This window comes from Loxodonta africana, chromosome 12 (genome assembly GCF_030014295.1).
Source record: "Loxodonta africana isolate mLoxAfr1 chromosome 12, mLoxAfr1.hap2, whole genome shotgun sequence".
Classification (NCBI taxonomy): domain Eukaryota; kingdom Metazoa; phylum Chordata; class Mammalia; order Proboscidea; family Elephantidae; genus Loxodonta; species Loxodonta africana.
In genome coordinates this window covers 15,561,474-15,579,150 of record NC_087353.1, presented here as the reverse complement: position 1 = coordinate 15,579,150, position 17,677 = coordinate 15,561,474, and positions in this window count along the sequence as shown.

The window sequence follows — 17,677 nt, the reverse complement described above, 5'->3', positions numbered from 1 at the left end:
TTTCACCAAGATTTCAGAACTGTGGGTGAATAGATGTTGACTTTCTTAAAGAAATGGTCTCTAACTTATTTTTCTTGTGGATCCCAGCACATGGAATAGAAAGGACTCAGCTACTCTTTATGAAATTAATGGTTTCAAAAGGTATGTGACTGATAGAGGTCTTTGTTTAGTAAATTCTTCCTTTACTAAATACCACTACTAAGGAAACTATTTAAAATTCATGAAACATATCTCTAAAATCCAAAATACTGCAATGGCTTCTCTTTTCCCAAGATGAAAAAAATATCAGTTCTTCAGTGTGGCACTTTCAGGGTCCAGCCAGCTGACTTATTCTCCATCAACTCTTTTTTTTTTTCGCTCATCAGACACTATATTTTCTAACCACACCAGAACACTTCTCATGTTGTGCACAACACGTGCTATGCCAGTGCTCATCTTTAATGCCTGTGTATATATGATTCTTTTTAATATGTTCTTTTTTTCCTTCTAAATCTGGGACACCTTGGATTTCTACTTAAGATTCAGTGCAAATGCCACTTCCTTCAATTCCCAGAGCACTTTGATTTCACCTTTATTCTGCTGTTTAGTATGTCATATTTGCTTTACCTGTCTATTAGCATGCCTGCCTCTCCCACCTGGTGGTGAGCGCCTTGAGTGTGGCACACACTCCATGGGAACCTTTGTTAAACACTTTCCCTTTCCCTCCCATAGTGCCCAGGACTTGTTGTCGAGTTGCTGCAGAGTCCATTCCAACTCATGGCGACCCCACGTGCATAGAGCAGAACTGTTCCACAGGGTTTTTAAGACTGTGACCTTTTGGAAGCAGATCACCAGGCCTCTGAGGGGGTTCAAATCACCAACCTTTCGGCTAGCAGCTGGACGCTAACTGTTTGTACCATCTAGGGGCTGCAGTGCCCAGTACTGGAGTTCTCACTTGTAACAAGGACTTAATAAAGCCAATGGCGTGAATGAGTGCACCATGGTAGAAGCACCTATTTCAAAACAATCCAGCTTCCCTTTTCTGTGAAGTAAGCCCGTGGGATTTCTATGGGGACACCCTTAACAAGTGCGTTGAAAGCAAAAATATTTTTTCATAAAAATTAATAATATATAGCTAAGACTTGTCACCAATTTATACTGGCCTTTCCAAATATTTCACTACTTTTTTTTTTCCTTTTTTAGATTTTGGAATGTGTACCTTTTTTTTTTTTTTTTTTTATTACCTCTGTGTTCTACTTTGAGACAAAGAGTTTTGTTTTTCTGTGCAGGCTAAATCCTGTTCCAAGTTACTCATTTTCTTTGGACTCTGAAAGTACACCTGCGTGTCAACCGTTCTCACCTTTGCTATTTTTTTCCCCTCTACCCACTGCCGTAGTGACATAACCGTTGCCATCAAGTCAGGAGATCCTATATTGTTGGTAGAAAAGTTATTTAATAAACCCCATTTTTAGACTTTCCTTAAGGTTTATTTCTTGATGTCTTTGTCATGAAAGTCGGAGGACATTGTATTCAAATGATTACCATGTGGATTAACTTCTTCAAGTGCACTACTGACTCCTTCACACCCTCCCTTTTTCTGTCTTTTATCTTATTTGAATTGGGGATAAACAATAAATTATTCATGTTCACTTTGATAAAACTGTTAACAGCAATCATTTTTAAATTCTTTCTTTGTATCAATTTCTTAGTTAAATGATCTCTTATTAGTCTCAACAACTCCACCAGAGTTATTAATATTATTTTTTAATTCTTATATGTCAATTCGGAACCCTGGTGGTGTAGTGGTTAAGAGCTGTGGCTGCTAACGAAAAGGAATGCAGTTTGCTTCCCCCAGCCACTCCTTGGAAAGACGGTAGGGCAGTTCTACTCCGTCCTATAGGGTCACTATGAGTCAGAATCAACTTAATGGCAATGGGTTTGGTTTGTTTTTGGTATTTATCAGTTGAACAAAATGTAATAGGTGATTTGTCCCACAACACAGAGCTGGGAAGCAGCAGTGCTGTGACTCCAGAGCAGGTCGGCTGGTTCCAAAGCATGGTCTTCACACCGTACCACCTTCCCCTGCCTAAACTAATACTTATTTTATTCTGTATAACTTCATAAAATTTTAGTTCTCCTCTAAACTGTTCAGCTGATAACATATTTCTAATTTTTTTTTTTTTAATTTGTTCACAGTTTAAGTATAAAAAAGCTTTTGGTTTTATTTAGAGTTAATCCAATGACTACAGGTAACTGATTTGGGTACATGGTTGGGTTCAGTTCAAAACACTCATTTGAGGAGATCACATTAAGGCCTTTATAAAGTGATCAGAAAGGAGGACCAGCCAAATGCGGAAGAAGATGGGCTAGAACAGAAAGTATAGATTTAGAATACAGAGTTCTAATCTTGGATTTAAAGAGGAAACATGGTAATAGGCTTTGAAGTCTGGTAAACTTGGTTTTCAACATCCTCATCTCATGCAAATAGTACCCACCTTGTAGCATTGTTTTGAAGGAACCTTTTAAAGGTCCTGCTGTTGCTGTGCACCACAAAATCGATTTTGACTCATAGCTACCCTATAGGATGAGTAGAACTGCCCAGTAGGGTTTCCAAGAAGTGGCTGGTGATTTCGAACTGCCAACCTTTTGGTTCGCAGGCTGAGCTCTTAACCGCTGCACGAAAGGGCTCCATAAAAGCCATAGTATGGAACTAATACTATATAAATTCTTCTTCTTGCATGACATTAATTAGTTCCATGACCTTTAGGGCATTATCTTCACTTCTCTGTGACTGGTTTTCTTCTTTTCAGAGAGTAATATTAATACCTGTTTTATATATACTTAAAGGATTTTATAAGGGTCAATTGAGATAATAGAATTGAAGGCAGTTGGAAAATATCCAAATGTAAGGTACTGCAATTAATGACTTAGATGGCCATTTTAACTACATCAGAGAGGGAACACTGGAGGAAAACAAATTTGCTGATGTTTCACTCTAGGCTTGTCATTAATTGCGGTTGTGGCTATGTTTTGAATACTGGTCTTTACATACATAGGTACCTTGTAGGTTTTTTTTTTTTCCTAATAAGTAGTGAATTTTCAGTGTATTATGTAATGTAAGCATTTTTTTTTCTTGAATTATTACACAACTTTGGTAATAAAATGGCATGTATCTTTTGGTTTTTGGTTTTGTTATTTAGCATTTAACTGGACATATGTTTATTTATTTACCTCATGCTCTGAGGATGTCAGCATACACTTTATTCTGACACCTAACATAATGAGAAATCTGATTTATGTTTGAAGATGGTTTCAGCTTCAATAAAGCTACCTTTCCTTAATTTATGTACATATATACACATCCGTATAAGATTTTTCCAACATCCTGTGGCATTCTTATACAACCACAAGCTAATAGGACATTTTAAATTTCGGCACAGATGTCTGTGATAAAATGAGCTATAGGAATCCCTTGTGGATTTGAATGAGACCAACTCCCTGAAGAATTTACCCTAGTGGCTGTTGGATCACGATTACAGCAGAAAAACAGAAATTTGAAAGCAGTGTGTGGGAAGAAAAAGAATTAGAACTACCAGATTATGCAGTCGGCGTAAATACAGTCAGATGTAAAATACCGTATGCAGGGCATCACTCCGTGCTCAGCCCTGTCACCTTTCACAAAACACATATAAATAAGTAAACACAAATTCTGCCAGTTAAATTCTAAGAATTTCGAAAGACTATTTATTTATTTGTTTTTGTTTGAATATGATCTCGCCATCTCTTAAAATTTCCGCACAACTCCAACATGTTACATCTACGCCCTTTTATTAGTGGTCTCCCAGTAGATCAAAACCTGACTGGCCTTTTTCTCTGGGCCTGGAGAACATGTGTTGCCAGGTTTAGAACCTATCCAAGCCCAGTGGTGTGGCCTTTTCAAACTGAACTTAAACCGTTTGGTATGCAAGTTCTTTTGGTCGTGGCCAAACGTGACTTCCTGTTTCTGAGGAGAAAGGCTTAAAAAGTCTCATAAAAAGATTCAAAGGGCTTCTTGGATATCAAAGGGCCCTTAGAAAACCTTGTTTGACGAGTTAAGTGTATGGAATAAGAAACACACGGAATTCATTTCCCTTAAAATGCACATGGGATTAAGAATGATAGAGAAAAGGACTTAGGAAAATACATTTGTGTTTTTATCAAACTCAACTTAAAATGCATGAAACATAGTTTGAATTACATAAAATATATACACTCTGGCTAAAATTATCTCTTTTAAAAAGTGCAACGGTTCATACATAAATAAATTCATCTACATGGTGGACCAGTAAAATAATATTATTGATTTTTAACATTCAGAATATAACTTTTACATCCAAATGGATATTTAGTTTCAAAATGGACACCTTGAGATGACATTTACACAGCAAATACCCGGCATCATTACCTTCCTGCCAAGAGTACCACCAAGTGCAAAACTAAATGGAGTTGTTGTCTTGACGTTGTCTTCAGCAGTTTGGAAAATATTATTTCAAATAGCTTCAATCTTCATTTTAAGGCTATATTTGGAAAGAACAAATTTCATTTAGACTCAAGTCTAGTGTATAAATTAAATGATAAATCTGGGAATTATAATTTTCCCTTCAGGAAGTCAGGTATGGTTCATAAAGGATCTCTAAAAATGGTTTTCTGTCAATAGTGACAGAGGAGATACGAAAAGCTTTGAGCTATACCATCATTCTTAGAAGAAATATTCAGACTCCTTGGATAATTTTTGCAGAAGATCATGGTCATTTACATACAGGTGGTTTAAAGACTGGGCTGCCATGTGAGTGTACATGGGCTAGCAGAAAAAAATTAGAAGGAAAAAACATCAAAATATTTACAGTGGTAATCCCCAAATGCTAGGGTTATGAATGATTTTTATTTTCTTCTTTACATTTATCAATATTTTTTCAGTTGCCTGTTATGAATGCATGAGTAGTATGCTTGTATTTAAACTGACTCTCAAAACAAGCAAACAAAAAGCAAATTTTGGTTTGTAGTCCTTGCCAGTTTCCATGGTGTGAGTAATACAACCCCAAACCAAACCAGACCCACCGCTCTCAAGTCTATTCTGGCTCCTAACAAGAGTAAAACTACATCATAGGTTTCTAAGGCTGTAACTCTTTACAGAAGCAGACTGCCACATCTTTCTCCCGAAGATTGACCAGTGGTTTGAACTGCCAACCTTTCAGTTAGTAACCCAGCATTTTAACCACAACTTTTCTACAGGACAGTTCTACCTTGTCCTATTGGGTTGCTATGAATCAGAATCTACTTGATGGCAACGAGTTTGATTTTGATTCACATAATACAAATATGGGTTTTTCTGAGTTACCAACTTTATGTCACTGAACACGTTGTTGAAAAGAGATGCCCATTTTTGGCTCTCGTGCGCATATACAAACTGTCTCCAGCACACCACTGTTTTGTTACAGGATGTTTTTCATAAAATGAAAATAAGAATATAAGCCTTGTACATAAAGTATATCTCTTGATTTTTTAAAATACATGTTTAAATATACGAACTACGTAGAAATGTTAAAGGCATTTATCTCCGTGCCATGGCATTAGAATAAGAGATCTATGCCACTTTTCATCTTAGAATTAGTCTTATAATTAGGATGACCATCTAATTTATTGTCTAACCTGTGTAAACTTTAAGAGTCAAAGGGACATTATTGATAATTTTGCCAGAAAACAGGCACAAACTGGAACTTTCTCTAGAAAACCAAAAAGTGTGTTTATCCTACTTGCCCTTAGCATTTTGAGAATCCCTAGCTATGGGTGACACAGAACCTGATTTTTTAATTGTCATTGAGGGAGGTACCAAGCATTGAGTCTTTGTCTTTTCATTTCAGGTTCATTTGATGAATATTAATCACCTAATACTCATCTAATTGAGCACTAAAGTGTGCCTGACCCAAGCCATGGTATTTTCGATCACCTCATATGTAAGCATAAGCTGGACAATGAATAAGGAAGACTGAAAAAGAATTGATGCCTTTGAAATATGGTGTTGGCGAAGGACACTGAATATACCATGGACTGCCAGAAGAACGAACAAATCTGTCTTGGAAGAAGTGCAGCCAGAATGCTCCTTAGAAGCAAGGATGGAGAGACTTCACCTCACATACCTTGGACATGTTATCAGGAGGGATCAGTCCCTGGAGAAGGGCATCATGCTTGGTAAAACAGTCAGTAAAAAAAAAAAAAAAATGAGGAAGATCCTCAACAAGATGGATTGACACAGTGGCTGCACAATGATTGTGAGGATGGTACACGACTGGGCAGTATTTCATTCTGTTGTACATAGGGTCACTATGAGCTGGAACTGACTTGACAACACGTAACAACAACGACAACAATCATGCCTAATATATGCCAGACATTGTAGTAGGTGATGGGAATAGCGAGTTTAGTCTCAGTTTGAATCAGTATAATGCAATGCAACTTGGTAAGTGCAATAATACATAGCTTTGTAAGACACTGACGATCGTTAAGAGGCTTGTGCCTTCAGAATTAAAATAAGAAATCGTGTCACATTCCCGTGGTGTATTTGGACAGAGGAGGTCTAGGGTCTCCTCTTTATCTCTCAATTCATCTTATAACATGTGATTAATTCTCCATTGTTTAGTAAGAAGAAAGAAAGCACCCTGCATTCCTGGCCTGAAGCCATAATACATCTGTGTTTTGAAACAGCACCACCTGCTTTCTGCCTATATAAAATCTCTGTAAATCCTACACTTCGTCCAAGGATGGAGTCAAACATATTATTTAAGTCTTAGTTCAAGTCTCATGTTCCTGCTGAAGACTTTACTGATACATGACCATCAAAGTGGAAACCCTGGCAGTGTAGCAGTTAAAAGCTATGGCTGCTAACCAAAAGGTTGGCAGTTTGAATCCACCAGTCACTCCTTGGAAATCCTATGGAGCAGTTCTAATCTGTCCCAGAAGGTTGCTACGAGTTGGAATTGACTCGACGGTAAAGGGTTTTATGGGGGTCATCAAAATAATCTATCTAGTGAATTCCTGTAGTATTAGTTATTGTTACTTAGTATAAAGGGTCTTCTATATTTGATTAATTTTCCCATGTATGTTTTAATTTTCCAACTTAATTGAAAATTGAAAGCTCAGTGTAAAGACAGTTTTTAATCTAATATCTACCTTCATTTCTGAACTGCTGAGGATAAAGTTTGCCTATGTTGTTGTTGTGTACCATCAAGTTGATTCCAGTTCATAGAAACCCTGTAAAAACAAACCCGTTGCTGTCGAGTTCATTCTGACTTATAGTGACCCTATGAGACAGAGTAGAACTGCCCCATAGGTTTCCAAGGAGTGGCTGGTGGATTCAAACTGCCGATCTTTTGGTTAGCAGCCTGAGTTCTTAACCACTGCACCACCAGGGCTCCAGCAACCCTTTGGTAATTGCTAATTAAATCCTCATTTGTTAATGGATTGAACATCACTTTGGAAAATAAGTAGTAAGCACTATATAGGGTGGTGAATTCTTGTTAATACTCAGAATGTCTTAATATAAGTAAGAAATTGAATAAATTCTGATTTAATGCTATGTGGGAAACCCTGGTGGCGTAGTGGTTAAGTGCTACAGCTGCTAACCAAAGGGTCGGCAGTTCGAATCCTCCAGGCGCTCCTTGGAAACTCTATGGGGCAGTCCTACTCTGGGTCACTACGAGTCGGAATCAACTCGACGCCACTGGGTTTTTGTTTTTGGAATGCTATGTGATCAAGTGCAACTCTAACAAATCGGGGGAAGGAAGAAATGTAATCACGCTCAAAGTGGGCAAAGTCTTGGATTCTGCCATGTAAAACATGAACATCAATAAACTTAGAAAAATATAGTCAAGATCACATAGCTTTGATTTGGGTGTTGTTTTAGCAGTAACATTTTATTTTAATCGACTAATATAGATTGAGAACTCTTTACATGCTAAGCATTGAGAGAGGACAGAAGTATATAAGAAATGATCCAACTCGTTCATGCTATTTACACATCTGGGTGAGAAGATACGTGTAGTACACTTTGTTTTACAAAGGAAGATGTTGTGTGGTAAAAATAATTCAGGGTAAGGAGCCAGGTGGTGCAGAGCTAGCCTCTGCTCTGAGATTAACTAGCTGTGTGATCTGAGTTTGACTACAGAAAGGTTGCTCTGTGACATTAGCTTCCTCCTATTCCCCATAAGGATGCTGAAGTACATCGCCAGTTCCTATCTGACCTTTGGTTATGCTGTCTGGCCCAGTTCCCCTGGTAACTTGGTAAAGGTAAAAATGTCACTTATGTTACAAGGCAACACTGCTTATGATAAAAATGGCCAATGAGTAGTAAATTATATCTGAACTGGAAGGAACTACAAGTGAACTAGAATAGAAATTTCGGGTGGGTGCCATGCTTTAGGCTTTCTTAAGAATGGTGATCCTTTTAACTGGTATGTCCCTATGCCTGTAAAATTGGGATTGAAAAGGTACTGTCCTCTTTAGGGCATGAGCTTTAATCTGTGGTTGTTGTTGTTAGTTGCCGTCGAGTCTGTTCCAACTCACAGTGACCCTTATGCACAGCAGTACAAAACACTCCCCCATCCTGCCCCTTCCTCATAATCGTTGTTATGCTTGAGCTCATTGTTGCAGCCACTGTGTCAATCCACCTCGTTGAGGGTCTTCCTCTTTTCCGCTGACCCTGAACTCTGCCAAGCATGATGTTTTTCTCCAGGGACGGATCCCTCCTGACAACATGTCCAAAGTATGCAAGATGCAGTCTCGCCATCCTTGCTTCTAAGGAGCATTCTGGTTGTACTTCTTCCAAGACAGATTTGTTCGTTCTTTTAGCAGTCCATGGTATATTCGATATTTTTCACCAACACCACTATTCAAAGGGATCAATCCTTCTTCAGTCTTCCTTATTCATTGTCCAGCTTTCGCATGCATATGATGCAATTGAAAATACCATGGCTTGGGTCAGGCGCACCTTAGTGTTCAAGGTGACATCTTTGCTCTTCAACACTTTGAAGAGGTCCTTTGCAGCAGATTTACCCAATGTAATGTGTCTTTTGATTTCTTCATATAGTCCAGGTTCTCATATTATTTGCTTAGCATAGAGGTTGAATAGGTATGGTGAAAGAATACAACTCTGACACACACATTTCCTGACTTCAAACCAATCAGTATCCCCTTGTTCTGCCCGAACAACTGATCAATCACCTTGATTGCCTCTTGATCAATGTAAAGGTTCCTCATGAGCATAATTAAGTGTTCTGGAATTCCATGTTTTAATCTAGAAGCTTTTAAATCAGGGCAGCTCCTGCACCTGCCTCATCTGCAGCTCATCTCCTGGTTCCTGTATGGATTACTGCTCCAGGGCAGCTGCAGGGACTTCTGTGGTTGACCAGGGATGCCTGGTGATAAACTATGGCAAGTATTGGGGCCCATCTTATATCCTTCTGAGCAAACTGATCTTGTAAATTGGAATGTTTACTCAATCCTAAGAGGGAAAGTCTGTGGGCTTATTACAATGCAGAGAATAGAGTTAGTATGATGACTTTTTGAATGTGTTTTTGAATCGAGAATTTTTTTTTGTTGAATAAATACACCACACATAATTGTACTACCATGTTTTCAAATGTAGATAGTAGCCTAGGATTTCAAAAGTGCATTGAAAATGATAAGGGATTTCTTATAGCTTTTTATAATTGTATACTTAGTCAACATCATATTATTATATGGGAGTTACATAAAAGGTTTTGACTTTGAAATAGACTCTTTTTTCCTGTCAACATTTCATCTAAATATAACAATCTATAATTTTATACTTATATTGTCATATTATTGTGAGTGCTATTAATATTAAATAAGTGCTAACTAACATTTTTTACCAACTGAAAAATCCATAAATTCTCAGGTTTCCATGTAAAAATAATTTCTCAAAAGTTGACATTTTTTACCAACTGAAAAATCCATAAATTCTCAGGTTTCCATATAAAAATAATTTCTCAAAAGTTGGCTTACAAAAACTAGGTTAATCAAAAGTTGGTATTATGATTGTCTTTGACAAGAGGTGATAATTTCTGCAGAATTAAAGTAAAGTTTTACAAACATATATATTATATTATATTATATTATATTATATTATATTATATTATATTATATTATATTATATTATATTATATTATATTATATTATATTATATTATATTATATTATATTATATTATATTATATTATATTATATTATATTATATTATATTATATTATATTATATTATATTATATTATATTATATTATATTATATTATATTATATTATATTATATTATATTATATTATATTATATTATATTATATTATATTATATTATATTATATTATATTATATTATATTATATTATATTATATTATATTATATTATATTATATTATATTATATTATATTATATTATATTATATTATATTATATTATATTATATTATATTATATTATATTATATTATATTATATTATATTATATTATATTATATTATATTATATTATATTATATTATATTATATTATATTATATTATATTATATTATATTATATTATATTATATTATATTATATTATATTATATTATATTATATTATATTATATTATATTATATTATATTATATTATATTATATTATATTATATTATATTATATTATATTATATTATATTATATTATATTATATTATATTATATTATATTATATTATATTATATTATATTATATTATATTATATTATATTATATTATATTATATTATATTATATTATATTATATTATATTATATTATATTATATTATATTATATTATATTATATTATATTATATTGCATGTATATTTATATGTTAATGTAACTTATCTTCCACTCTGTTCTTGTTTCTCATGATCCTTGTAGGCGGAGCTCAAAGAGATGTTCTTTGGTTGATCTCAGACTCCGTGGAGACTTACCAAGTGATTAGAAAGGTAACTAGATCTCTAAATGCTTAGAGTTTTGTTGATGAAAATTCTGTAATTGCACCCAGAAACATGTTGGAAGACAGCACTGGCTGGAATATATCAGGGTAATAAGTACCATGTGACAAATTCTTTTCAGCCATCTCTTACTAGAACAGATGCTGTACCAGTACTATAATAAAACAGCAAAATCAAATGGTAGAAATTTTACCACATCTAGCAGATATTCAATTAAACAGAAACATGGGCAAATAGTGATGGAACTCAGAAGAAATGAGGAAAACCCAAGGGCTTTAGGTAACCGCACGAAAAAAAACCATACCCATTGCTGTTGAGTCAATTCCGACTCATAGCGACCCTATAGGTAACCAGTCATTGAATATCAATAGTTTACTGAACTGCCGAAGGCTAGATCCTGGCATCTAAGAAAAGAATTGAGATCTAAAGAAATTTTTGTCTTCAGAAATCACAATATATTTCCTCCTCATAGATGTACATTACTACTAAAATACCATAGAATCCAGCCAAGATAGAAAGAGAGATAATTTCCTCTTTCCCAACTCAAACTTCAGTAAAATCATTTAGAACATGTGTTGCATTTAAAAACCCTTCACAGTGTCAGTGAATAGAAAATAAAGGAAAATGGAAGAAAGGAGGCATCAGAAGGAGAAAAGGAAGTTGGAGTTCTTATGATTTGAGGCACATAAAAAGAGTTTCTTTTTTTCCTGCCAAATTCTTGTCCTTTTCTTCAGCTTTACTTCCCACAGAATTTCTTGGGGGAGGAGGCTACAAAAGATTTGGAATTTTGAATCATCTTGAATAGATCAGAGGAAATTCAGATAAGTAAGAAGAAAAAGTGACCCTAATTATTTGAAAGTCAAGGATTCAAAGAGAGCAATGTCAGATATTTTCGAACTAACAGCTATTGCCAAACAATAAGGAAGAGGGTAAGAAAGGGGAAGAAAGAAGAAGTGGACTAGTGAGAGAAGAAATATGGAAAGCCACAAGGAAGAAGAGGGTGTCAAGGAAGGATGGGAAAGGAAAGCTGACGGAACCATTGAAGAAGACAGAAATGAATTGCTAATGGGATGGAAAAAGAAAGGAACTAAGAAAAAAGGAAGAGAGGAAGATTAAAAGTTAAGGAAGAGGAAGAAGAGAAGGAAAAAAGACCTAGAAAATTGTATATTCTGAATACTCAACTATTAAAAATATGACAAAAACCTAATCATGATATTGTTACAGGCCATTTCTCTATGTATAAATGTGTCAGGTCACAGCTAAAGGGTCAGCAAAGGCTGTCATTTCATCAAAGAGTTACGATTGACCAAATCATGAATCAGTTCTATTACAACATTTTTTGGAAAAAAAAAATATTTTGCCACAGATTTATTAGTGCTTTTAGACACTGGAATTCTATTTAATTCCTTCAAGGACCATACACTTTCCTCAGCAGGAATCTAGGCTCGGTAAAACCAACTCATGAGAACACCTGCAACCACAATCTTTTTATAACTAATCCATTATTATTTCTCACAGTGAAAGTGAACACACAGGTCATATATTCACTAAGATTTCTCCTCTGTTGCACATACCAAACCTGTACCCAATCGTTAGTCTTGATACATGTAAAATTGTTGAAATCTTTTAGAATTAAACATCTATGGCCATATTCTCCCCAGCCACTGGGATCCTTGATTTTTTTTCCCCAAAAAAACAAGATAGTTAGGTATCCAAAGAGGAAACACATGAAAGGCTTATAAGGTGAGCCCCATATTGGGGACAATAAAGGCCATTTTCCCATTGCTCTTTGGTTGCTCTCATTTGGTTCCAGTGGACAGATGGAGTGGAGCGCAGGGGCCTGGTTCTCATTGACGGTGAACCGCAAGTGCTCTCCTCTCAACAAGCACGCAAGGAAGGGGAGGAGGGAGCTTGTGTGTAGTCAATGTCAAGGAGGGATTTCATTCAACAGCTTCACAAAACGGTTCTTTAAAATTGCATATTTTGTGATGTATTATCACAAATTCTTTGTGTGAAGAGGCTTCCCCATCATAAACGTACACATTAGTTGGGAGATAATTACAAGTTCAGACCCCACTTCAGTCAATCACCATGGAACCTTCATCCAAGCCATTTTCTAAAAGCAATTGAAAATTGTCAGTTAAGGATGCTCAGGAATGTTTGTCCTAAGATGTTTCAATATGCAGATCAATATTGGAGACTTGAAAATACATAAAAAGTCAAAGCCCCATTGTGTCAAGGATGCATTTCTCTAAAATAGTTCTTGCACATGAATTTAGAATTCAATAGACTATATCAGCCTCAAAGAAGCAGTCAAGGGGTAGTGATGAAACAATATACTTTTCAAAGCTAGCTGTTTATATGACAGAAAGTAGTACTACATTGGAGTATTGAAATATGTTTTTTTTTTTTTTAATTGAGGAAGTGCACATTTTAATAGTGTCTTCTGTAGCTGGAAGAGAAATTAGGACATAAGCATTGCAAAAATGTTCTAACTGAGAAATAATCACTCCCTAAATCTCAGTTCTTTGTGAACAGAGTGTAGATGTTTTCATAATGGTTGCCCAGATGGCCAGTTGGGGAAATGGAAGACTGCTGAAATATGTGCATGGGTCTCCACCCCTTTTAGTCCTCCCATTCATCCATATCTGCTCGGTGCCAAATAGAATCAAGACTGGAACACCACCCATGCATAACTCCCTTCCTTTCCTGTGCCCCTCTTTCCATCTGGCCTGAGAAGTACTCTGACACATGGGCTGCCTTCTAGCCCTCCCCACAAATTACGGCACCACCTGGCAGGATAGCTGAGCTGGCAGGAAATAGGCAAAGCCATGGACCATGGCCAGTCATCAGCACTCAATTCTCTTTCCTTTTTTTTTTTTTTTTTCTTTCTTCCTGTCTTTGCTTCTAATTCCTTTCCTGGACATTCCTAATAGAAAGGAACTAAAAGAAATAAGAAAACTAATGCAAAGTGGGCATTATTAGTAAAGCCTCCAGAACATTCCACCTTTTAAAGACATAGATGATGTTTTCCAGACTTTTGTCAAACTCTGTCTTGGTATTTGTTGTTGTTGTTAGCTGCTACTGAGTCATGGCCACCATGTGGGTAGGACCATTGTGATCAGGGTGGGTTTTTATTGGCAGATTTTCAGAAGTAAATTGCCAGTCCTTTCTTTCTACCTCGATGTATCTGCTCATTAAAAAGACTATAAAGGCAAGGAGGCACTGATGAATTTTCTTTTTTAATATTTTCACAACGCACAGTACCTATGCTCACTCTTCTCACAAACTAAACTTAAACATCTTCCTCCTTTTTTCTTATTTAGCCAAATCACTGTATCTCATTGGAAAATACTTTGTAGTCTGTGGAGCTCCGCAAAAGGCCCAAAACTACCTGCAATTATCTGCACCCATCTCTCAGGCACCACCCAACTAACCCAACTGTGCAAACTGTGCAACCTCAAATCCTGAAGGACCAGGTTCCCACAACCAGCCAATCATTCTAGCGACATGGGTTGCCATTCCTGAACTATGGAGGGGCTGAGGAATGAATGATGGTAGCCTCTTGGAGCACTTGTTTCCTTTCCCTTTATCTGGAACACGCTGTTTAGTTTAAGTAGCCAGTCGGGCTCCAGAATTCCAAAATGGTTGATTCCAACTTATTTTTCCAGTTCAATTGTTGTTTTGGTGGATGGATGTACTGACCTTTAGAGCTTCTTATTCTACCACATTGTTTCTAAATAATTTCCTTATTTTTATTTTATTGTTGCATTATGATCATGTCTATGACCTCATAGACTTTAGTACTGATTTGTATTCCTTATTATTACTCAATAAATATTGTCATTTATTAGTTTCTTTGACTAATGAGTTGATATTGTGTTTTGTTTAATATTTGAAAGTTCACATATTTAAATATAAATATTAAAACAATACAAAGAATATATGATTAAAAAAAAACTCCTATCCTACCCTTCAAAATTCTCTGCACTGAGGCAATCTGTTACCAGTTATTTGTCTTCTCTCTAGAAATATTATATGCATACAAAAGCATGTATGTTTGCATTTGTATTCCTTTATTTAAAAAAATAATGCTAAAACTACTTTTATGCCCCTTACCAACCACATATTTCTGTATTTTTACCAGACATAATCACTCTCTTGCATTTTTTATTTATTTACCTTATTTTTTAATAGCTTTACTATATGTATCAACTCTAAACAGCACTTATTTAGAGTTGTGCTTGTTTTTCATCTTTATAAAAATGTTATTATTTACTCCTTCCTATTTTTTAATAAATAAAAGCTTGTTATACACATTTTTAGCCCTTTGCTTTTTTTTTTTTTTCTCTTAGCTATGTTCATTGATTTTCAAAAGCATTTGAATCAATTGCCTAATCAGTAAACTCTCATATTGGTGAATTGATGATGATAGATACAAGGCTAATTTTTATAGGCAAATTTATCTAACATAGTATTATTTTAGTGTATCTTATAATAAAAAAAGATTTTTTCCTTTCCTCTAACAGATTTGGGAACCAAACTGTTAGACATTGATACTACTTCAAAAACATATAGGTGATATACAGCACAACTGGACTAAACTGAAAGCAAAGAAGTTTCCTGAATAAACTGAATGCTTCGAAGGCCAGCGTAGCCAGGCCAGAGGTTTGGGGACCATGGTTTCAGGGGGCATCTAAGTCAATTAGCATAATAAAATCTATTAAGAAAACATTCTGCATCCCACTTTTAAGATCACACCTGGGATCTTAAACACTAGCAAGGGGCCATTTAAGATGCATCAGTTGATCTCAACCCACCTGGAACAAAGGAGAATGAAGAACACCAAGGACACAAGGTAATTATGAGCCCAAGAGGCAGAAGGGGCCACATAAAGCAGAGACTACATTAGCCTGAGACTGGAAGAACTAGATGGTGCTCAGCTACAACTAATGACTGCTCTGACAGGGAACAAAACAGAGAACTTCTGAGGGAGCAGGAGAGCAGTGGGATGCAGACCCCAAATTCTTGTAAAAAGACCAGACTTAATGGTCTGACTGAGACTAGGATGACCCCAGAGGTCATGGTCCCCAGACCTTCTGTTAGCCCAAGACGGGAAACATTCCCAAGGCCAACTCTTCAGACGGGAATTGGACTGGAATATGGAATAGTAAATGATACTGGGGAAGAATGAGCTTCTTGGATCAAGTAGGACACATGAGACTATGTTGGCATCTCCTGTCTGAAGGGGAGATGAGAGGGTAGAGAGGGTCAGAAGCTGGTAGAATGGACACAAAAAGAGAGAGTGGAGGGAAGGAGCATGCTGTCTTATTAGGGGGAGAGCAATTGGGAGTATATAGCAAGGTGTCTATAAGTTTTTGTATGAGAGTCCGACTTGACTTGTAAGCTTTCACTTAAAGCACAATAAAAATTAAAAAAAAGAATCATAAAGGTGACATACAGAAATGAGAGCTGGAATTGAAGCTCACTTTAAATTTTTTTTTTTTTATTAGTAGAACAGGGTATGAACAATGCTGTAATTGATAAGTCCATCACATCTATTAGAGCTCCATGTAGACCTATTATTCATGATAATTAGCACTCTTATGTAATTTTTAATAGTTGATATATATATATAAAAATATAAATTAGTTTTGATATTTCCCATACAAAAGCAATTAGATAAGCATCACTATAAATTTGGGAGCATAAACTCTAAATTTGTGGTGCACAAAATTCAGTATTGAAGCAAATTCCATTTATGTAAAAGTGCTAATTACAAGTCCTCTTGTAATCACCTGCTATCACAGGGAAGAAATAGGCAAGCAACAAGTAATTTAAAGTTACCATCTGGACACGCATTTGAAAATACAGAGTTGATAAGCCTTTCTGAGTGGCTTGGAGCTGAGAAAAGCCGGAGGCAATGAATGGCTTTATAAAAGCAGAATTTTGTGGCTCGTGTGCGTTCACATTACCAAAACAATTTTATATGCAGTATTCACTTCCCTGGAAAAACAGAGGAAATTCAGAACATGTAGATAAACACAACTAAAACAACCTGACAAGTTTTTTTTATGTTACATGTATAAGCCAGTATGGACATCTATCCAGTACCAGTTGGTTTGTTGGTTTGAACGTTTTATTTTAGTCAGTTATACATTGAAAGCTACCACATGCCAGGGGTTGTACTGGGCTCTGGAGCAATGAATAGGTCACAGTTGCTCAAACTCAGAGTTACAAAGAAACAATGTGTGTGTTTATAATGGAAGGGTAGTTTGGTGGTCTCAAGGATTGATAGCCGAAAAGATCTTGGCACTTTAATGTAAGTAGAACACCTCCATTCACATACTTGATTTTTTCTTTTTGCTGTTTATAAAGCAATATTAGAGGCAAATTAAACTGAGAGCAATCCTTTTTATAATGGACAAAACAGCTCCTGTATTTGCATATAACTTATAAAAATGGGTAATCAGAGGATAATGACTAAAACATAATCATTGGTTCACTAGTGAGTAGAGGAAATATCAAGAGTGTTGTTCAACGTATGAAGCAACTTAAAACAACTAAAACAAGTTTCAATTTTCCTCTTCTTTCTCCTTAATTCTTTCTACTGTGTGGCTGCATCTCAAGTCATCCACAGCCCATGTGATCCTAGAATTGCTC